General features: G+C 38.3%; 1 protein-coding gene across 8 annotated transcripts in view; it reads left to right on the top strand.

Moving 5' to 3' along the window:
• LOC139979428 (uncharacterized) overlaps positions 1-24,244 on the top strand; it is a 47,626-nt gene that overhangs the window by 12,116 nt on the left and 11,266 nt on the right. For 6 of the 8 annotated variants that reach the window (XM_071990206.1, XM_071990207.1, XM_071990203.1 and 3 more), the window contains 9 exons: positions 1,185-1,335; positions 1,637-1,784; positions 3,876-3,956; positions 5,134-5,339; positions 5,692-5,904; positions 10,835-10,999; positions 11,868-12,272; positions 16,341-16,433; positions 20,045-22,261. The gene's annotated coding sequence lies outside the window, so the exon portion shown is untranslated. Of the gene's footprint in view, positions 1-1,184; positions 1,336-1,636; positions 1,785-3,875; positions 3,957-5,133; positions 5,340-5,691; positions 5,905-10,834; positions 11,000-11,867; positions 12,273-16,340; positions 16,434-20,044; positions 22,262-24,244 lie in introns of those variants that run through there. The other 2 variants (XR_011797156.1, XR_011797157.1) reach the window with 1 other exon arrangement.

Below are 24,244 nucleotides of genomic sequence, written 5' to 3'. Positions count from 1 at the left end.
TAAATACATCGAAAATACATAAAAATCTGATTCCTAAAACGAAAAATTAAGACTACTATGTCCATGTTCTGACACATATATTTGGCCTATTTCCTACATAATTCATTGGCAAGATTGAGAATAGCCCTTTGCAAGAAAGAACGCCTGTATCTCTCGGTTCGGCATCTCATGACAATTAGTCTGCCTGTTTGATTGCTGTAATCTACCCGATGCCCCAGAGGATGTTGGGATGACATGATTGACTTCATATTACTCTGTGATACTCTGACAAGCTACTCATCTACTGAACTGAGGTCATGTGACCGACAAACTTTCCTTGCTTTAGAAACTAGTCTACTTAACTTGGTCATGTCTCTAGCAGTAGTATTTTCACCCCACGCGGCTAAACAGAATGTAATGGTGGTCTCGATTGCCGATTTTAATATAGAACAGAGAAATAAGAGTTGGTCTAGTCCGAATAAATTAAGCTTTTGTAATAGGAACATACGCTGATTAGTTTTTGCTAGAATACGTTTTACATGTTCATCCCACTCTAATTTATCAGTGATGGTTTCTCCAGGTATTTATAAGATTGTCAAGCGCTTCTTAGTCACAGTTTTTGCAGGAACATATCAGAGGAGAATACTGCTTTAATATAGTCAGTGCTCTGCGGAGTGACTTGAGTAGGTGAACTTGATCTAACAGGTTAAGTTCACTTTCAGAATGAGTAGTTACAGCCATTGTACTACTGAACCTTTTACATGCCTTGCCATCAGCATCAGTTGTGAGACACTTGACCATTAGTGGATTCTTACCTGTAAGTAATTTGGATTCACAAATCTTTCCACCATTTTGTTCATCTCCGAAATAGGACATCTTTGCTGAACAGCCTCATTGCCTGGACTTTGTACCTTGTGATCCCTTCTTGTTTTCATTTCACCCATTAAGCACAACTTGTTAGTGTGATGGTAACCAATAACAAATGTATCCATGGTGACATTCACAACTATTACATCTCTGCATTGGCTTGCAGGAGCAAATGGAGTCTTACTTCTTGCATTATACTTAGAGGGTTGTGATATTGATGATCATATTCTGCCTGAATTGGAAAGTCTTTGGAGAGGCCATGCAGTTGCAGTGTCTTCTTAATTAGAACCCTCTTTTGTGCCATATTATTTTTGATTAATATCTTTCATTACATGTAGGTACAAACTGGTTGTAGTGTACTGACCACAGGACTGGGAAGAGACATGCTGTCGAGCAATCTACGAGCTGCACTTGAACTGCCCACTACTCAGAGGCAGCGGGGGCTACCTGTTCCTGGGAAAGGCATCCATACCTGGCGCTCATCCTGTAGTAAGTAATGTTTATATGTACATGCTATTGTGTCTGGGCTGGGTAAAATATAATTCCTTATCCTAGGTTGCCAGGGTCAGCTCTGTGCATCGTTGTCTTTGTAGAGAGTTTCAGAGTATGTTTGGTAGACCAAACCAACTGTGAATAGGAAATAACGGCATTCAAACAGCATGTGTGTGTATTTGATAAGATGTGTGTGTGCGTGAAGCTATGGGGTTGGAATGGGATTTATTGTGATTGGTGATTACCCAGTATGTGAACATAGAGCATTCGATATTATTTATAATTCCTTTTGAAACAGGATTACTGGAGCATGAAGTTGATGGACAAATTTAGGAATGAGAGGAACACATGCAAGCAGTAAAGAGGAGAAGAAACAGTTAAGTGACACCTGTTCCACTGAAAAATAACCAAGTAGATGACCCAGCTAGCAAACAAAGGCATAAAATGTAAGTACAGGTATAACTTTTGACAATGAAGCTCATCTTGAGGAAAATAGACATCATTAAATAATTATCATACTTGACTAAAATTGCATTATGCAGTCCTACTGTACGATATGTACAGTTAGAACTACCTGAAGAACACAAGAGCTTGCCTTACGCAATTAGAATTAACAGGATTAATATGAACTTAAGGCACAATGGTCAAACTAAAGTATGCAATCTGTGTTTGGAAAGCGATCACATCAGGAGAAACTGTCCTAACTACAAATGTAAAGTTTGCGTGTCCAAGGGCACCGGGAAGCTAATTGCCCAAAGGTCAGATGCTTTAAATGCCAAGGACGGATATTCTTGCATACAAGAAGTTCAGAACGAATGTTTTGTTCGAACTGAAAATATTTTGCGACCGTTATTTTTTTTAAAGAAGGGGTTTGTATGAAGGAGTTTGGATGAGTAGGCCTACAGTGTGTTCATTAGGCCTATCGTACTAGTTTTGCGATTATGAAACTTGTATGTCGATTGACACTTAATTTTGGTGACACACCAAACTTTTTGATCAGAATTTGCAATAAATCTATTGCACATTGCGTTGAATTGATGATTTCATCTACTGCGGGAAGAAGCCTACCCCAATTCTTTCAAATCACGATGAAACGATCGATCGTTCTGCAACGTGATTCACGCTATAACGATAACATTACGATAGTATACAGTGCCAGTGAAATGATGCACACACTATCACGATATTACGACCACGATGCGACGCACGATATCACGTTAGGTACTTGCTATAGGCGTAATGGAAACGATATCACGATAGACTCCTCGAGTCTCCTCATATTTTGTCACGATACACGATGCCACGGCCGATTTAATCTGGGCGGTACTGTATTCCGTTCTTGATATTTGGGAATCTGGGGAAGGTCTTTCGTGTCCATTCGCCTCTTATTTTACACCCATACTCACAAAGTTTTCCTGTTAGATTTTGTCCTGTATGAATGAAGGTACTCCGAAAACACTAACAGTTAGGAACGTTCTGTTGACACCAGTAGAAACTGATTCACATTCACGAGGAGTCCACTGTCCAAAATAAGACCAGCTTGTTCCTTTGCTTTTAATGTGATAATCCAGCATCCCAAAGATTTCTTACAACTTGCAATTCCATCTCTACCAACATCATTCATGATAGCATACAAAATCTCAGTATCAGAACTGTCGGCAACTCTGATGCTACACTCCTTTAATTTCTCCACTGTCGCAGAATCCGTACTAACAATCTTGTAGGCTAACGAACGTCGCAAGACGTCATTGCCGAGATCTCCAGCGGAAAAAGTATTCCAAAATTGGAATAAAATAAAATTTTCTGCTAAATATTGTCTCAATTACAATTTGCAATGATGTAGTGAAAACCACACTCTATTTAACCTCGGAGATCATTAGAAAGTAGAAAATATAAGAGCTCCTCAAGGAACAGTGTTAACAGGTTGACGGTTGGTTATCTAATAACGGTTGGTTATCCAATTTTTTGACTTCATGAAGTCAGACCAACTTAAAATTGATCTCAAGGATTGGGCATTTTGATAGGTCTATTTATATGTAGAGATATGCACTAGTTGATTGCAATTTCAGCCCTCCAAACTAGTGTAGGGATATGCTCTAGTTAATTGCAATTTCAGCCCTCCAAACTAGTGTAGGGATATGCAATAGTTTATTTGCAATTTCAGCCCTCCAAACTAGTGTAGGGATATGCACTAGTTTATATGCAATTTCAGCCCTCCAAACTAATGTAGGGATATGCATTAATTTATTTGCAATGTGACCTTCAAACTGGTGTAGGGATATGCACTAGTTTATTTGCAATTTCAGCCTTCAAAACTCCAGGAAGTTGCGGGTAAGAAACCTGAAAAAGTTTGTGGTCAGGACCATTGACAACGTGGTTTATACACGAAATCTAAGATTTATGTATATATCCAAAAATATCAGTTATTTTAATTAACTTTCCCTGCGTCAGTTTATCATCAAAAGCTCTATGAGGTAATAACATGTTTCATTTGTAACTTTTCTAAGATTTTGACTGATATGATGCTTTTTTTCTAGTTTGACGTGAAGTTAGGTGTTGCAGAAAATGTACATTTGCAGTGTATGCTGAGGGCAGCTATGGAGACCAGGTACAATCAAGTAAGTTCGTTCCTTACTTTTTAAACATCTTAGGTCCAAACATATGTTATATTATGTGATATGCATGCTACTACTGTACTAGATGGAATAATTATTTCAGTATGTGAAGGAAGACGTTACAAGTATTCGCATTTGCTTGCATTTCATTTTTATATTGTAGGTGATTTCTGTTGGTAGACAGCATAAGGCTAGATAGGTTGTACATATTCTGCGGTATTTGCCAGTAGCACCCTCAGTTTTATCACAAGTTTTTGTAGTATAAGATGGCCGTGTCCATGTGTTCGATAAAGGTAACTGTTGTGTACATATTGTTGTTGGCGTTGGTACATAATAGTATTCCATGGCATTGGGATTAGTTGGTCATATGTACACTTAGAGTTGTAATAAATAAGCTGTATTGATTCCCTTCAGCTATCATCTATTGACAAAGCAAATATTTTTTTAGATGGTTATGGATTTTGGACAAATTTAAGATTTGATATCTTATTTTCTTTTATCATATGTCGGTTATAGCCATGATTTTTAGAATAGAAGGTTAATTTTTGACATGAGATGCATTGTGGGTTGCATGGCATAAGCATTTAAAAGAACCTTCTACTCCTTAATATTAAAGGAGCCATTCACTCTTTAATATTTTCTGAGCATTAAAGGAGTGTTCCAACATTTAAAAGCTAGTTTATGATTTTATCAAGCATTGTTTATTACACATTTGTTTCCTTTTCCTCCTATTTTTTGATGTAGAACTTGCTAGTGGGGAACAAAATACCAGCGCTTAAAGAGAAAAACTGAGTTCTGCCTTCCCTTGCCATACTATATCTCCCCCCCACCCACCCCCCCATATCTCCCCCCACCCACCCCCCCCCCCCCCCTTGGATGTCGCAACCAGACTTCTATGACCACCCAATCCTTTACATATAAACAATGTCCAATCAATTGCCAGGTAGTGTTTATAGAGTTATAGAACAACAGTGTTTGTTTCAATTATCAAGGAGACTTCTCTGCATATGCTGGTCTTCTCTACTGCTTTCAAATGCTAGCTAATGGCTAACTTGATCAATTGTCTTGCATTCTTTTCTTGATATAGTTTTGCCTTCTTTTGTGTAATCTAAATAATTAAGTCACTCACTGTTTTATTTAAAGGCAACAATGAACTAAGGGATTTTTTTTGGATCAACAGATAACTTCTGGAGATGAGTGGAATAACCCCAATGTTGGATGCTTCTTGGCCAAAAGATGTTTTTCTCATCAACTTCAAAGCAGTTGCTACATATTGATAGATAGTGTTCAAAGTTAAAAGTCTGCCAAAGCAATAGTAATAATAATAATAAATCCAGACCAGGTACTAAATGCATTTAACATGTGCACACTTCGGCAGCCGCTGCTGTGAGTATCCACCTTTATAATTACTTTCATGATTCTTAGAGCAGGTTCCTTTTCTCTTTACTTGGATTTTGATCACTTTTTTTTAAGATCTTTAGCTTGACTTGTCACATTTCGATTTGTTTTGATTAATACCTGGTTGACTTTATAAATTTGCTGACCACATAAAACAAAAGAAAAAGAAGAAAAAAAACTACCTTAAAAGCAATGATGTCATAGATTATGGAGGATTTTAAATGTTCTTTGAATATTCAATATGTTTGCCTAGCATTACCCTTCCTGCAAGTTGTTGACCAAAGCAAATCGTTAAAAGCAAAGATGTCATAGAATATGGAGGATTTTGAATTTTTTGCAGATCAGTCAAGATGCCTTGATTTGTGGTGAGATCTCTATACTATGACTACACGGAGATCGTGGTCGAGGAGGAACAGAAGGATCAAATCATCAGGGCCCCTGGACCCAAAAACAAGATCCTATTCTTGCGTAACCATGTGTCGTCTGCTGTGGTGGGTCCATAGAGGAGGCGTACTTCCTAGCCCTCAACTGTGTAGCAGCATGTGAGATACAGGTAAAGAATTAGCTGGACTTGGTCCAACGTGGTCGGATTGCTTGTAAAACTTAGCAGTGTGAGGCCAAATGTTTTCTGGTTATGTTACAGTTTGTTCATTCTCCTCCATTTCAGAATATTTTGGAGACCTGTGAAAGTTACAGAGTTTTCCTTTTTTAAGCTGTTTTTTAAAGAGCCTGGAATGGGGTAAGGGGGGGGGGAGGGGGTTAGGGTTGAAAATGGACAAGATTAGTCAACTCGAAACACAAAGTAAATGGTATGGATTGAGTTAATCTTTGTTATGACCCTCTCCTCTGAGAAAAGTTATCTGAAATTTTGAAACTGTTTCCAAACAATATAATCAATTTGGAATTTTTGTTGTCTTGGGAATGATTGTATCTCCTAGCCTACACGGAACTTGATTTTGCCATTAGCATAGTCTACTTCTGTATCAGTATGTAGTCATTACACTCTCCTCAACTCTCTCCACCCCCAAAGATTCTGCTTCTGCACAAACTTTTGTTTGCTATTTCCTGAGTCAAACTAGGCTCTGAGTAACAGCAGAAAGCTACCCGCAATAGCAAAGCCTGCTCCATGAAATGAAAAGAAAATAACAGCGGTTGAAAAAGTATGTTTGACTGGAATAATTGCTTGTCTTGATGCGACTTGCCGACTCCAAATCGGATTTATGGATTTGGATTAAGGCATAGTAGGGGATGCTTTCTAACATGTATGTGCACTAATAATGTTGACATTCAGCGATAAAGTTCCCATAATATTCTTTTTGATGTCTGACCCCAAGGGCAAGGTTACCCACTTGGGAGATGTGTTTCATTATTGACCTTGGAAAACCAGGGTCTTTTGGCAAATGTAAATCCTTAGAAAAGCTACCAGTTGAAACTGTGGGAAAAATTTCCCTTAGAGATCATTCATGAAAGTCATAATTGAGTTTTCTATTTGTATATCTTGAAGGTTCAGCAACACACTTTACTAGTGGGTTAGGATTTCAAGTGGTGGGGGAAGTGGGGGTGTTGATGGGCAGGGATGGGAGTAGTTGGTCCTCTCTTCTCCTTGCAGCATCAAGAGTTGGTTGTCTGGGTTTTGTCAACCTACAATTTTATCAATTGGTGTGTGTGTGTGGTTTTTTGGTCGAGTCTGGGTAACAAACAATGGTCGTTACAAAGCGGATTATCTGCTTTCTAATAAAGTTACCCCTACCTAACACGAATATAGTCGATAAGTATTCAAAAAGTATTCAAAGATTTCCTTAGTATTCAGAAAATTTACCATATAACACACAGTACAAAATAAGTATTCCAATACTAATACAGGGTTCTGCCGCTGTCGGTCGGACCCGACCAGCACACTGAATTACCGACCGCCACAATCTGCCTGAGTGACTTTTCCGACCGGCACTTATTTTCGATAGGAACTCCAAAAAACAGCTCCATAGCCGGAGGGTCGAACGTACAGTAACACTGCAGTAGTAAACGCTGTTCGAAGGTTCACTGCATGATATCGCGCAGTTGATCGGAGTTATTCAGTAGTTTACTGTTTATTTGTACATGAAATTACACTCAGATTTTGTATTCACTACTCGATACATGAGAAGCAGCGTTAGTCGCTCAGTGTGTATATCAGTTCTGTCGTAAATAACTGTCCATCTAAAATTATCATCTCAGCCTGAATGATTTATTTAATAGGCACCACCGGCTGGTCTGTACTCTGGTGCTCCAGATATTTGTCCTAACTTTTTTCATTAATTGTAAAAAATTCCAGACATGAGATCTCATTTCAAAGCTGTCTACATGTGGCTCAGAATACTCGGGAAGGGCCGTTTCCGGCCATCTGGGGGGTTTCCGAAACCCCAAATTTTCTTGTACGCTCCGCGCCAACCGATGGTGGCGCTCCGCTTAGATAGTCCTGCCGCCACTCAATCCACTCTGGGCAGAACCCTGTAATATGAATAACTATAAGCCTTCATCAGAGCCAAAATATGTAAATGAGTGAAGTATTCGAATACCTGTTAGGTATTCAAATAGGTATTCGAATAGGTATTCGAGTAGATTTGGAATAGCTATTTGAATACTTAGCTCATTTACATATAAGTATTTGCTAATTTAAATAATTCGGCTCTGATGAATACTTATAGTTACTCGAATACTTATTCGCTAGTATTCAAATACTTGTATGCTAATTAGTTATTTTATGAAGGCTTAACAGGTTTCTGAATACTTACTAGAATACTTATTGAATACTTGTATGCTAATCAGTTCCAAGTAAGGAGAGTTAGGAATTTGGCCAGCTTGTTGTCCTAGTTATTGATTAAAACTCTCCAAACAAATAATGAGAATAACCAGAATTCTGAAGTCTCCTCTTTTATTCAACAACTATAAAATTACAAAACAAAACAAAACAAAAATAAAATACAGCTTCTTCAATTTCATGTATCTTGGAGCATTCGTGCACTTGTATGCAAACTGTTTGTTCATCTCTTGTGGCTGTGGCTCTGTCCACTGGTTTCTGCCACACATACTGTGAATGTACGTGGCAACGCGGAGGAGCGATGGGTGGCTTTAGACCCCACTTTTTTTGCAAGCAAGCATGTTTACACATGTCTTACAACATGTCACAAAGTTTATATATAACCTTACTAGCGCTCCCCCCCCCCTCTGTAATAATTATTAAATTATGAAAAATTTGGCTCCTTGCATATAACCACATATGAAAAACAGAAATGTAATCACATTAAACCCTGCATGCCCAACACTTAAATGTTTTGCATATTTATAACGCTATTTCAATGGTAAGTAAAATCTCTGTAGTACGGTAAGAGAAACGTCAGACTTGAACGTGAAGTTTGACTAGGTAAAACTAGGAAAATCCAAGTGCTGAATGTCCAAATAATTACCAAACATAGGCATTGCCCCATGCACCCATAAGAATAAGCTTAACTGTAGTAACCCTATAAGTTTAGACCTAAACAAGAAATATACTACACATGTAGCCTTGTCTTATTTTAATTTGATTATTAATTTTATTAACTGCAAATATGCTGTTTATCGTGGCACAAGACAGGAGAAAATTAGAAGTTGAACTTGGTTATTGTGCCACTGTCAGAAAGTTTCAAATGATTACACATAGAAATGAAACAGAAAAAAGGTCAACATACCACTTATTTTATTGATTTTTAATAATAATAATTTATTTTTATATAGCGCTTTACATCAAAAGAATGATCTCAAAGCAGCTTCACAGAAACGCATAAAAAATACAACTTAAAAAGTATTACAGCTTAAAAATAATACAATCTGAAAATATTGCTAAGAATTACAGAAATAAATAACTAACAATAACTAATAAAAAAACAATAAAATTCAGAAATTAAAGACAAAAGCAATAAAATATGACAGCATACAATAAAACTAAAATAAATAACTATTACAGCCAAAGAAATAGCAACAATAAGACTATCAAAACATAAATAGAAAATAAATTTCAATATAATTTTTTTTTTCTAGAATACGGCCCCTTTCCTCTCCACTTTATCAAGCAGACTGCATTTTCAGTTGCATTTTCTTTGTCCATCACCGACTTTGTACTAACTTGTTGATCTTTCATCCAATAAATAACACATTTTTGAGGCTTGGTCTTCTTCGATGGGTCAACAATATTTTCCATATTCTTGGATAACTGCAGCAAGTTCTGAACATTCATTATAGTATATTTAGGCCGAGGCCTATCGCTGTGGGATAAAATTTATTTTCTTCCAAGTTTCAGCCTAATGTTAATAAAGTTCAGTCGGGCTGCAAGGACTGGAATAAATTTAGTCCGACTCAAAAACTGAAACATTTATTTCTGCTAACTCAAATTCAATCTGCCAATAAAAGTTGAATAACATTCAAGAGGAATAAATATCTATTCAAAAGGGAGTATTAAACACAGAATACTAAAACAGTAAGTCTATGAATATGATCGATGAGATTTTGGAAAGGATTCAGTTTTCAATCCTCCGCGGTATATTCAAATACTGCCGCGCCTGTGCACTTCACCTTGGCCAGAAAGCGTATTATAAATACTAATGTGATGACACTAACATCATAAAAGGAAAGCTGGGATGCTCCTGAGGGTCTTTGTAAGTTTGATGAGCTCAGCTTGCGCCCGCAGGCGTCCACAGGATTCTGTATCAAATCGTTTGGAGAAGAGGCTTATAAACACAAACTTCCGTTTTCCTGATAGTGTTACAATGCTTCTATTGTACCTCATACATATTGTACATAATGCTTTTGCCTATTTGCTATCAAGGTGCCTTGCAGAATCCAGGCATTGGTTATATCCACCATAGAGAAGTTGACATCTTTTTGTTCATTAAAGAGCAAATTATCAAATAGCCAAGTTTGGTCCAGTTTTGTTGACAAATTTTTTTGGTTGGATAGGAACAAATGAAGTATTATTGCCCGGACAGACAGTTGCTCAAATATTTGCCTGTTGAAGGAGAAGTGCATTTCTGTGTTTGTTCTGTAATGGCAGTATTTAGCTCTTTTGTCCCTTGACAGAGAGATGGAAGACAAAATGCTTCAATTGAGAAGGATTCAAAGGTTTCATCAAAAGGACGAAAGTTCAAACCGGATTTAAGCTAAAAACGACTCTTTAGTGGGTCTTGTATTTTTGAAGCATGAACGCCAAACGGCTGGTTTCTTCGGCAAATCATGTACGATGTTGTCGTCCTTTTATATGAAATTGTTGAGTTTCATTCCTCGGATGGCATATACAAGATGACAAATATAAGAATCTCCTTAGTAGTGTTAGGACCAGCAGAGCAAAGTCAGCGACGAGAAACGACAAAGGAGGAATAAGAGAGATTAAAAGAGTCGCTCGTAAGACTTGTGTTGGATAATGTAACAACAAACTGCATTCAAACGATTTACCGTATGCTAATTATTCGTGACAGATACATGCCGTAGGCCTGGATAATGTCATCCACCTACCGGATGAAGTCAGAGACAAGGTCGGCGAAGGGACTGCCAAGGACGCAGGTGGGGTCAGTGAGACAGGACACAAACTGAAGGTCGGTGAACTGGAGTTCGAAGCCATGATGAGACATTTGGACAATATGGTAAGATTTCAAAATGCAAAAATTCCAACTCACTTGGCCTGCAACGTCTGTGCAGCAGACCAACTAGCCTTATTTGCATTTAAAGATCTGGGCAGACATAGCAAGCATTTACTATGCTAATTGGCAACCGATTGCGTCGCTAGTTAACGTATGAGGTTTTTGATCATATGTGTACCAATCTAATACGCTTTATTAAGTGAGATAATTCAGTGAGAAGTGAGTTGTAGGAAGTCAGTGTGGATAAGCAGGTAGCTTCGTTCAGTCAAAGTAAACAGCTGTGACGTATCAGGATGGTTGGATACACCATTTGATTTGATTTGTGTCTTACTTGAAACTAATTGTTACAGCTTGATACTCTCTTAGATTCAATATATATATATATATATATATATATATATATATATATATATATATATATATATATATATATATATATATATATATATATATAGTATTGGCAAGCTCTTGACTTAATAATCAGAATGGTTTCATACGCTATTGAACATAATCCAAACTTTATCGGTTTGGGGAACTTCATGAAGCTCCCTACAAGTGATCTGTCGCACACCCCACCCATTTTGAAAATATTTTCAAGATCACCTGCATCCAAAATTGTTCAGTATTTCATGGAAATGGCATAGAAACGGAATGTTCCAATTAGTTTGTCCTGAATGCACCAAAGACAGTGAATGTGTGAGATTTTCAAAGAGATACTTGTGGAAGACTTGATATGTAATCATTTCATAAGTAAAACAGCAAAGAAGACAAAGATGGAGGAATGTTGTGCTGCTGATGTTAGATGTAAGAGTGACTTAGATCTGCAACCAGCACAAAAATTTGATCACAGGAACTTTTTAATTTGTTACAGGGTTACATAGCAGGCAACGTGTACGGCCAGCCGTTTGTGAGACACGAACTGAAGCCCTAGAGCGACGTCGCCTACCCAGCAGCCTCCACCAACTTCATCTACATCTACGACAATTGAGAAGAGCAGATACGAGTCAAGATGTTGAACAGGAGGCAGGCAGAGGAGAAGACGAAATTGCTGAACACTCCAAACACATACTCCAAGGTGGAGGTAGCTCAAAAATACGCCAACTGGGGAGAGAAAGGGGAAGACGAGGGCTACAAGACAAAGATACACCTGAGTAGTAGTGACATGTAATTGGTGGTAGGCACATCATCCGTTTGACAGAATCACCCGACACAATCCTTAATTCTGGGCAATTTGGGGACTTTGACAATTCAAGACATCAAAGAGGCACTTGCCAAGGTGATGAAAATGTTTTGATTTTAGCACTTTCCAGAAACAAAAAAATCTAAATCTAAAATGTCCTACAGATGGAATTATCAGAAGTTAGTCATCCTTTGTTTGTTTGCTATTTATTTAGCAAATGTTTGATCTTTTCAGAGGGAGAACAGGGATAGAAGGGTTGTTGGGGGGGAAGGGGGAAGCGGGATTGTCACCATTCTGGACAATGTGATCCGGGGCGGTGATTTGTTTCAAATATTGATGGGGTACATTTGCATGGGTGCAGGCGCATAGCAACTTTCATCCCCCAAATTGTTCTCGCGCTTTGAGATATTTTGTATATTACTATCTAAGCGGAGCGCCAGCATCGGTTGGCACGCAGCGTTCAAGAAAATTTCTGGTTTTGATAGCCCCCAGATCACCGAAAATGGCACTTCTCAGGCTTGAAAATGACCAACCAGATGAACACTTTTGCCTGAGAACCAAGTTTTTTCCAAATAGTTTTTTTTTTCATCCATTACCTATTTTAAGATTGACACCAGTCACACATCATGTTGGACCTCATTGCATCTCCTGTGGAGCATTGCTTTTGTAGGCTAACGGCCCACAATACACGTCAGCCCCACTTTTCGAGGTTTTAAAGCCCATTATTTGTTCAGAATTTGAATAAACAAATTCACTTCAAACATGCCCATAATGTTGCACAAAATATCATCTATGGACAACCAAAATAGAAAAACCACCTTGAACCCCTAACAGACTGGTCAAAATTGCACGAGTGAAGGGAAGTATGATGAAGAATGTTGGTCAGGAAATTTTCGAAAATTCAGACACAGTTAATTTATTGGTGTACTAATATTGAAACCTCTTATAACGGCTATTATAAAACTTCATTGAAGGAAATGAATAAAATACCAGATATACACACATAGGCGTAGAAGGCGGGGGGGGGGGGAGCTGCAGCCCCCCTAACGAAATATTTTTTTTCTGAAAATTCGGGCAATATGCTGAGAATTTTCGGACACCTACTGAAAGAAAAATAAATTGCAATGATGTAGCTAGAGGAAATGAATAGTTTAAAAATTATTTCCTTGGTAATTATAATAAAGTTCTAAGCTTGGCCGACTAATTCGCCATTACTAATGTAAAAAGAAGGTTTTGACATAATTGGACCTCCATCTTTTTCTCCATCTACATAAGACATTTCGTTGTTTACATGAGCATCCCTCGGTATACTGCGCAACTTTCACGGACCGTACGGTTCACGATGGCATGCGATGTAATACCCGATGATTGCTTATATGATATTGACATTAACATGTTGCGCGCGAAAAATGTTGGTTATATTTCTCGGGCAAGTCGTTACAGCTCCCCAAATCAAATTGGGCTCCTTCGCCTTTGACTACACACATAGACAGTTTTGAGGCTGTTCAGCCTGGAACGCCATTTTCATGCTCACTGATATGATGTGATATCTGCTGTTTGCTTTACAAATTCGAACAGGCGCGTAGCGAGGAATTTGCCAAGAGAGGGGCAAAATGTGTAGGCAAACTATCTAAGCGGAGCGCCACCATGAGTTGGCGTGAAGCGTTCAAGAAAATTCTGGCCGAAAATGCCTCCCAGATCGCTGGAAATGACACTTCCCAGGCCTTGTAAGTTGCATCTAAGCATTTTCTATTTTGAAATTACTATAGCGATATCATAAAGAAAAATATGCTTCGGGGGGGGGGGGGGCAGTCGCCCCTTCCCGAAATGCGTCATGTTACCCGACGACTCGGTCGAGTTCGATACCAGCCACAGTTGGTTTCATAGCACAGTTGTACAATTGTTTAAGGCGTATATACACACACGCGCGTTATGATAGACCATATATAGTATATATATATATAGATACATTAGTGAGAGAGGAAATATGGAAACGTCGAAATTGGAGTTGTCGGTGGAAGGGGTATGGTGAGGCGCACGCCCTTTCCGAAATCCTCCATCCGTCACTAGCTACCGTGTGTATATAATAGGGATCAGAGCTGTAATTATGTTACTGTTCCTCTTTCTCTTCCTGGTGTCTTGGCGGTTTTCTTCTGTTCCCACCTTTTCTCCTTTTACTCTCCTTCTTTTTTTTTCTTTTCCCTTCCTTCCTCTCCTCCTCCTCTTTTTTCCCCTATTTTTTCCCTTTTTCTTCTCTTTTTTTTTCTCTCCTCTTTTTCTTACCCGGGGGGCGCGCGCCCCCGACGCCCCCCCCTGGATACGCGCCTGTTAAGTAGGTTACGAACTGTCGATCACAATGTAAAAGTTATAATTTATTGAATTTATACTCATTGTTCAACTTATTCACTTGACCGTACAGAGAAAAAAAACCGAAAATCAGTAGAGAAATGACCCATTGTGTACGGAAAGTAAGGTGGTACACCTTTCAAATGTTACGAAAGATCGAGCAAAACACTTTCGAAAAATTCACGCAAAACTGGCATATCGTACTAAATGCAACTAATGTCATGTAAACAAGGCTCTAGTGCATCCATTTATGAATATACCGTAAGACCACATCTGTTGTTAAGTGGGGGGAAAGGAAGTATTTTCTAGAATTTCCAAATATACGGAAAAAAATAATATCCTACCATAGTAAAATGTATAGCAAATAGCCTAACCACCTCGGCGGTTACGGATCTCACGTAACTAAAAAGTTCCCTGGCAACGTGCCAAAAAATGTTAACAAACAGGTGTTTAAACACAGTTGTTTGGGAAGGTACCTGGGAAAATTCGCAGCACATGTACCGTGGTAGTTAGGTATAGTATAGGGTTAAACACTGCAGTTGTAAAAATGTACGCATAGTGCACGCTATTCATTGGTATAGGCAGTCTAGAAACAGGGCTTTGCTGAACGTTGTTTGTTTCTTAATATCGGAAGTTTTGTAAGTTTCACTTTTTAAAGATTGAAAGACAGATTAAATCTCTTTTCATTTTATAACATATTATAGCTACTCTAACTTGTCATTTTAAAATTTTCATCAGTTTCGTGACAATTTAAATAAAAATAGTTGTCAGTATATTGCATCCTCAACTGCGAATTTTTTTCATCGCCAGACACGCTAAAAATGCCAAAATTTTTCAGGGGCTTTCGCCCCCAGGATCCCCGCGAGGGGTTCTACCCCATGACCCCACCAAGGCCCTAAGGCGGGCCCCTGGACACCACGCCTTTATGCTCGCACTCTACGCGTGCTCGGCGTGTTCGCTGGGCGAACACCGGCGGGAAATCGGCAGTGTGTTCGCGGGAAATTGAACAAGGTTTTCCAACCATGCTGAACTGTGCAGTTATGCATCATGTTCAAGGTTTTCACGGAGGCCTTCGAGAAAATGAATGGTTAGTACAGTGTATATATGCTGCACTAATGCTGTGTGTAGGCCAAGGTTCACGAAGGTCATTGGTTATATTCGCGCGCCGTAGACGTGTTTTTAGAGGTTACGGAGGGTCAGGTTTCCATGGATATTAATTGAAAATGAATCTGAGTTTAACTGACGCTAAAGAAATGGATCGTCTTGGGCAGATTAACAAATCATTGCAAATATAAAGAAGTACTGTAGCTCTGCTGTTAAAAAAGAAAGTTCAATATCGGTTTGCTGATATCGGCAATTAGGCAAAATTTTACCGATAACGATATGCTGCCGATATTGCAAATATCGGCCGATACCGATATTGAAAACGATTATCGTAGCAACACTACTTTAAACATTCTTAAATCTCTCCTCCTTAGTATCACTATTCAATGTCCTCTTAGTGTTATGTTATGTGTCTTCTTAGTGCTATGTTATGTGTTCTGTCATTCTGACATCTTTGATAGATGTCCCAAAGAGTGTCTGCCGGTGAAGTTTCCGTAACCATATAACCCAGAAATGAAAAATTGATGAGGTCACACCTGCATCCAACAGAATGAGGCATTTAGCACTCATGCCACATGCTCCTTGCAGCGGGTGCCAGGACCGCGGTGGCAAAAGGCATGAATTTTTAATGACTCATCCTTAATGGCAGAGAGACTATGAATAGAAGTGTTATAATGTTACCAACGAGGATGCTGTCTACTCTTTGAATTTCAGATTAGGCAAGAGCGTTTTGGGGATAAGACGCACCCTGGACCCATCTCTGAAGTTCTGGCAGGTATAACTTATGGAGATGCTTGCAGAACACAGGTGCGTTGGAATTTTCCTTGTCTCTGGCCCCCTCTACCTTCCATTCTTCTCCCCACCCTCTCTGCATTTATCTATTAAGTCCACATTCTTAAAGGATATCTCTTGTTTTAGATTATGAAGAGCAGAGCCACCCACCTATTTCAGTTTATAGATTGTTTATGATTTGCATACTAGTATAAAGTATACCGACTAAGTTTGGTAGTATGTCAGCTGATAAGGCTTTTTGTTTCATGGACAAGACCGTAATAAGTTGGTGTAGGGTTACACAGCAGTTGTACGGGTATGCTACTGTAGGCTAGGACAGAATAAAGCGCCCTCGCCACCTGTTGTGTTCTAACGCGTCTCATACCAGCACAACAGTGTCCTGTTTCATTTAAGCTTTTACACTGGTTCGAGAGTAAACCACCTGTATCAGCCCGATGACCCTCTAGTAATATTGTAAACATTGATCAAGATCTAATAATATGGTAAAGTTTGATCAAGGTACCAGTTTACTTAAGAATAGAAGGTCTTTTTTTTCTGTCTGTAGTTAGGTAATAGCTTGGCTGGCCTATCCCCCAATCCCAACAATTATTTTTATGTTATTTGATTAAGCATTATCTTGACCGCACCTACCAATGGGCTGCCAAAAGCTTAAGTATCCTTGCTTAGAAAAATTGTAAAAATCTTCATCATTAATCCAAAACAAGCACTAAGTAATAGAAAGAGAGAAAATAAAAGGGAGGGGGGGGGGGCAATTTTGTTTTATCAATGTGCCTGGTGTGACAGTCGTTAGGATACGATTCATGTGTACTTATTAAAGTGTGGTGAAAATGACGGATGGTCTCGACATTCCTTCCGTTAGGTTCTATGTAAGTAATATCAGTGAATGTACCACAAGAAAGTACATGAGCTACGGGGAAAAGTTGAGATATTAGCCACTCCCCCCTCCTCCCCCCACCCCACTCCACCCAGTTAAATGTGTGGGTAAATTGACGCTGAAGCTAGTACTTGGACATGCCACTGGAGTTGCACTTAAGCTTGCACGGTTTCGCGAAAACTTACAACCGGTTTTTCTCTAGCAAAAAACCGAATCTGGCTCAAAAACCGGTTTTTTTCCCCCTCCCGAATTGCATTGAAAACATCCAAATCTCGATCGCTAAGATGCGTATTTTTGAAGCTTTACCAACAGCGTGTTCAAGTATGTTCGTTCGCAGTAAATTGTTAAAAATAAGAAGAATAAATTCAAGAAATGTTACTGCCTTCTGACTCTCATTTTATAACCTACGTTAACTAAACTGAAGTAAATATGTCGAAAAGAAATAGGTTAGTAAAAAATTTACTTAAAGTTTTAACATCACGTACACCTATCGTTTGTCTTGTGTTTACTGTACTTCACGAAGTTCAAATTCGTGTTCAGAAAAAAAATATCACGTTCATGTTAAATGTTATATTATATGTTCTAGCCATGTTCGCGGGTGGTATCTTGGCGGTAAAATAAATTTCTCTTCAAGGAGTGAAGAGAATTTACCGTCTACACTTTCAAGTACAAGTTGAAAAATATCCCTGGCAAAAGCGGGGATTAGGTCGGCAAAGAATATAAATTGTTAACGTTTAAGTTGGAAACATGTGTTCTTCAACGCAAACGAAAACCAACTGAGAGACGCCTTGTCTGATAACTGATAAGAAGAAATGTTTAAAGGAAACTTACAAAGAAAATAAAATCTATTAGCGTACAAAGGAGAATTGTCCCAACAGCAACATCTGTAATTTCCAGCCATGTATGCAACATTGTTACTCCTTTAATATTCCTTGACTCAAGCCTGACGCCAGGTGTGTCTTGTGAATAATGGACTGTGATTGTTCTAATGTTACTTGTTGCATCTTAGTTGTTAAACTCAGAGCCCCCCCCCGTGATTGTTCTAAAGTTACTTGTTGCATCTTAGTTGTTAAACTCAGAGCCCCCCCCCCCGTGATTGTTCATTGTTCTAATATTACTTGTTGCATCTTAGTTGTTAAACTCCCAGAGCCTCCCCCCCCCCCTCCTTCGACTGTACATGTCGTGTGGTATTGTGGATTGCGCAATGTACCTTTCAAGTTTTAACGTTCATTTTTTGAACACGAACTGTGATCAATGTGTTTGAAAAGATTTTCTCCATATCCTCTACTATTAAATTGAAGTTAAATAATAAGAAGAACACAAAGAGGACAAACACGGATATAATTTATTTTGAACTGCATCTCGTCATTTGAGTGTGTACTTCTCACAACTACTAACGTTGGCAACCAAGGTCAGTTCAATACTACAAGGTACCTAACTGATGCACGCATATAAGGGCTGCATAGCCTAATGTTAGGCCTAGCTATCCACCCTCAAGCACTGGTTATGGCGTGTGCCGATCGTAGCTGACAATGTCGTCTTTCAGAAAAGCTTTCTCTTGTTGCAATTTACTTTCATATTGCAAAAAGAACTGTAAATAGGAGAAACCAAAGTCAACAAACTTGGTTTTTTCCAGTATTTGAAATTCACATTTCGGTTTTTCCGGTTTTTCCGGTTTTTTCGGTTTTCTTAAAATAAAAAATAGTACCGAAATTCGGTTGGAAAAAACCGGTTTCGGTACTAAAACCGGTTTACCGTGCAAGCCTAGTTGCACTTCATGTTAAAATCAATAGGTTGAACAAACTTTCATTGATAAGATCGAATTAATTGATCAATCTCAACTTACTAAAGCCAGCTTACTCGGAAACAAATATCTTTCAGTTATGGCTTGTTTTGATATTCTTCATTAATGATTACACAAAGTGATTGGTTTTAAGTGTAGAAATCATGTCACCTTTTATGTGAGACATAAATCAATGCTTTGCTTTACTTTTGTTGGTGAACTCGGTTTGATCAGTGCTGTTCTACCCAACCTCTACCCCCCACCTATCCCCACCCCCCAAATTGCAGTTGTTTTTGGATTGGTTTGACTAGACTCACATGTTTGAAAAACTTGCCTGCAGCTTTTGTTTACTTTTCAATTGAGTGTTTTGTTTTGAAATTATTTTTGAAGTGATATTGTTTTTGTAAGCTTCACTTTCACCCTTTTTTTGCGTGAAAAAATGTTTTTATGGTTATGAGTGTATCTTTGTGAACATCAGAAAGAAAAAAAATACAAGAAGATAATTTCATAATGAAACTATAGTTTAGAGAATTAATACCCAGGAGATTCTCAAAGAATATTATTTTAGATTTGCTAGATTTTCTGAAAACATCGGTTCTGATCCTGCCAGACTCTATGTTTATTGTTCAGTTAAAGTAGCATTCAGCTTGAAAAATCTCAATAAAAAACCAAACCATGTATTCCATATCAAATATGAACATAATTGATATTCAAATGATAGAAATTACACAAAGAGGAAGTTTTAACCTCCGACTATGTCCATATTAGCTGTTAGCGTTAGTCTTTACCATGTTTTTACTGTTTCTAGCTTTAGTGTTTGGCTAACAAACAGTTTAAAACAAAAAAAATGGGGAAAAAAGTGCTCCTTTAATCTAAATTGCCTGCATGGAATATAGCTCCACTTTTAGTCAAATTACAGAAGTGCATGTCACCTTTAAACCCTGTCTTTCTTCAATCTCCTTAAACTAGATCCCCCAAAATTGCTTGACTTTCTCTCCAAACTGGGATGTTGCCACAACCAAAAAGAGGGGAGAAAGGAGAAACTGTTTTCTTTCTTAATTCCGCCATCTTTTTGGGCATTTGCTACAATGATGTGATTTTGCTGTGACGTTGTCACAACTTGTCACAAGTCTGTATTTACTCTGTCGTTATCGTTGATGTTGTTGCAAGTTTTGGTTTTCCTTCCCCACTCGGTCGACCAGGATGCACCACTGTCGGATTCTCGTGACGGTATGTAACCAGGCCAACAGGAATAGGAAATAAATTTAATAACAAAACAAGAACAATAGCTCATCTTGGGAATAAAAGCAACCGAAATATCAGCATTTTGACTTGAGGTTTCCGTATTATCTATGAGGACATTATTAGAACAAACATCAGTAGCAACTGAAGTTCTCTCTCACCCTGTTTACTTCATCCATTTTCATTTTTCTTGGTGGTGAAGGGTGTGGGGAAGTGGGGGGGTTAAATGCCACCCTGAATATTTAAAATATGCAAAATTCTTAAAACCACAGAAAGATCAAATGTAAGAGAGGATTAAGATGTCTTACTTTACTTTTCATATAGCAGAAGGGACAGAGGTGATCAGGCTAATTAGCCATGTGAAGTTGCACCTCTTTGGGCGTGGGTTGGAGGGGGAGAAATACACCAAGGGTTTCGTACAGAAATATTGCATAATATTGCCTTCACCTGGTGGTAATTAGAATTGAATGAAAAGTGTAGTACGTTAAATGCTACTTCACAAAATTGATTGATCTTTTAGCTTTCAATTCAGGCTTCGTCTCTGAAATGCTCTCTCAACCGATTCTCCATTCAGTGATAAAAGGACATCTGGATTCAACTTTAAGTCTGCTTGTTTGTTTGTTTCTGTCCTCTCTAAATATGAAAGTCTCAATATCTGTCCCTCCATGTTTTGCCATGCCAAGCATCATATATTTACGGACTAATTGCACCCATTTCGACGGTGCTGAAGTAAAACTCATTAAAAAGGTGTTTTTAGGGAACTATCCAGTAGCTACTTGACCCGACTGTCAACTTTTTTTCTATGGTTTCAATTTTTTCTTTAAATCCATTGGGATATGGGTATTTTGAGTTTTTCATATGACGTAAACACAAACAAAAATGTTGGTCATGAATAGCACACAGCTCCTCTGTTTTTACTTACATTTCAAAACTGAGTAAATTGGTTGGTTTTATAACTTGCCTCTTAGTTGTGTTCTGATGAATATCCTTCATTGTTTGTACTTACTTTCATGTGATATTTAGGTATAAAGCCCCATTATGCCTTCCATTATAAACACGAACAAACTGTTCCCTAACCCTATTTTGGTACCATTGTGTAGTTAATAAGCAGACAATCTTGTAGGTGCATTGTTTGCCAAATATTTTGGCCGAATCTCAGAGAACGAGCGAGAATAGAAACCTCCAAAACATTATTATTCAGACTGTCTAGATGGAATGCATAGTGAGACTTTAACATCAAAGGAAAAGATGTACAGTGACCTTTGAGTTAATGTTATATATTCTTTGATGGTATGATATTCCTTTTATTACCCTTATATTTCTTAAATCATGGTGAAGCGTGTAAAACCTACCTTTATAATCCCCACCGGTTTCATACACAGTGTATCAAAGACTGGAACAGTATGAACTATCTTTTTAACTGTTTCCATTCATTTAGAAGATAATACAGTATTCAAATGGTGGCCTTTACTGTAGAGTTGTTTACTCTGTTGTTCACTCTGATAGTTGAGTATTATTAAGTTACATTATATATGCTGCAAGTCACTTGGGGCGATATTTTATGAAGGAAGTACGTTCCTTTGTAGCTACTTGTTCTGTTTGCTATATGATCTAACTGTTAACAATGAATTATTTGACAACCTGTAGGCTTTATTTTCACACTCAAATGAATACTTATTAATGATTACCCACATTGTTGATTATTATAGATGTGATTGAACACACAATATCACAACCTAATTAAAAGGCTTGTATTAGTATACATCTCTCTCCAGAGGCTCCAGTTCACTGTACTTTCATCAAGGGATGTCATTTTCTTATCATGTTTTCAGTTTTAGTACTTTTATCTTTTATGTTACTGTTTAATTATCATTCAATTATGGTGTGTATGTATGCTGTTGATAAATAAAAAGGATTCCAGCTTCCACGGAGTGGTAAAATAAATGGCTGTCCTTTGAGTTTCTTATAAAGCTAAGATTTATATCAGAGCTGTAACATTATGTAAATGTGGTTTTCTGTTTCTTAATCTTGGCGTCCAATTGCACTACACATCCAACAAGTGCAGATACCCCCTCCCCCCACTCCAAAGATAAGAATGGGGTTACACGGCCCTTGTAATAATAATAATGAGCAGTTATTTTGACAAAGCTTAACCAAACACAAATGTGGGAGAAGCCCGCACAGGCGTATGGATCACAACTTACACTACGGGTGGCTTCCAATTCAACATTTTATATAAAATTTAGAAACTCATTTCAGATGGGAAAACTGTAGACTGCTCTTGGATGATAAACCCACCTTACATAGAACCTCCTGATTGCCAAACCTCATTGCTTCAAATGCCATTGCCTTTATCCACTCGATCACAGCACCAGTGGTTCATCCTAGATGAAACCTGGCAGAGGGAGTGGGGGGGGGGGCACCTAAGATACAGTTACAGCAACTGAAGTAGATATAACTATTGATTCTATTAAAATTTAGCAAACCTCTACTTTACCCAACCTCTACTTCAAGACATGCATAAGGAACAGATGCTCTAGAACTCTGCACAGAAAGGTAAGAATGTACTTTAAGAACAAAACCTCTACATGGATCACAGAAACAGTGAATTTCATTTAATATTTTCATTTATATTGGAGAATGGGTTAAAAATTCAGACAATTTATCTAAAAAATCTCAAATGTGACATTTTATCACAAAATTCAAGCAGTTTTTGCCAAAATTTGTTGTATCTGAAAATGATCATGCAGCTAGCTAAACAATTTTAGGCTGACATTTTTATGTCAAGATTCGCCCCAAGAGTCCCCCTCAAAAAGTGTAAATTATTATCTTTAGAATGTCTGTCCCATGGATACGCCAGACCTACACCCTCGCCCCCCCCCCCCCCAGGTTGATCATGACAGTAGGCCTACTGTCCCGCCTAGGCCTAATGCCAGACCAACCCATTCGGGTAATGATATATTGGTCATTGAAACAACTTTTCTGACGAGATTCGCAGCGAACTCAATAAATTATCTTGACCGACATGTTTAATGACCTTAGGCCTATGTTATGAGACCATTTGAATTGTTTCGTTGTAAATGTAATGATTTCAAATGGATATGCATCTAGCATGTCATTGCTAGTTTTTTTTTTTTTTTCAATTGAAAACGTTGATATATTATGCGGTGTTTGTCCCACATGGCTTGCCATAGACGCACACGGTCGTGGTCAAAGGTTAAGCAACGGAGCGCGAATTATAAGCTCACGAAAGGTTACACGAGCAGTGCAGTTCGCTTCCTGGCAGCCGTTGGCTAACAATTCATACGTAATTGTAATTTGTAGCCTATTCTGTATGGGGGGGGGGGGGGGGGGGTAACTGCCAAAGAATGTGAATGGCAGATATATTCGCCAGCTCGAAGGTTGTGTATTAGTTTTGTGGAGCAAGTTAGTACTTCACATTGTTTGAGTCAGCGAGCGTGAGAAATTACGCTAGCCTATCATATAATAGTATCCCTTAGGCCTAACGATAGGCTAGCTCACGTAGGCACTGGCGTCTATACTAGTTGGAATGCTAATCTAGGCCTAATATGATATTCACTAGACAAGTAACGTAAGTAAAGTAAGTCACTTTATATTTATTTATTTTTATTTTATTTTATATCTTCCGACAAAATACTAGACCTAGCTGGTTGGGCCTAATTACTTTCTGGTTAAGGCTAGTACAGTTAGGATAGGCCTAACTTAATTAGCCTTGGCCTAAATGTCTCTAAATTCCTACCAGAGTAGCCTACCATAGCCTAGGCTATGCCATCTAGCACTTAACAGTAACACATCCTCAAGAAACTAACTCGCAGCCGGACAAATTAGCTTAGGATGAAAGCTCTCTCTCTTTCCTTTTTTTTTCCATCATGGCAGGCAAGGCCGTTGGTTTCTTCTCCAACTTTC

Source organism: Apostichopus japonicus, chromosome 14, assembly GCF_037975245.1.
Source record: "Apostichopus japonicus isolate 1M-3 chromosome 14, ASM3797524v1, whole genome shotgun sequence".
NCBI classification, from domain to species: Eukaryota; Metazoa; Echinodermata; class Holothuroidea; order Aspidochirotida; family Stichopodidae; genus Apostichopus; species Apostichopus japonicus.
The sequence above is the reverse complement of the archived record's forward strand: the minus strand, read 5'-3'. Positions and strand labels throughout refer to the sequence as shown.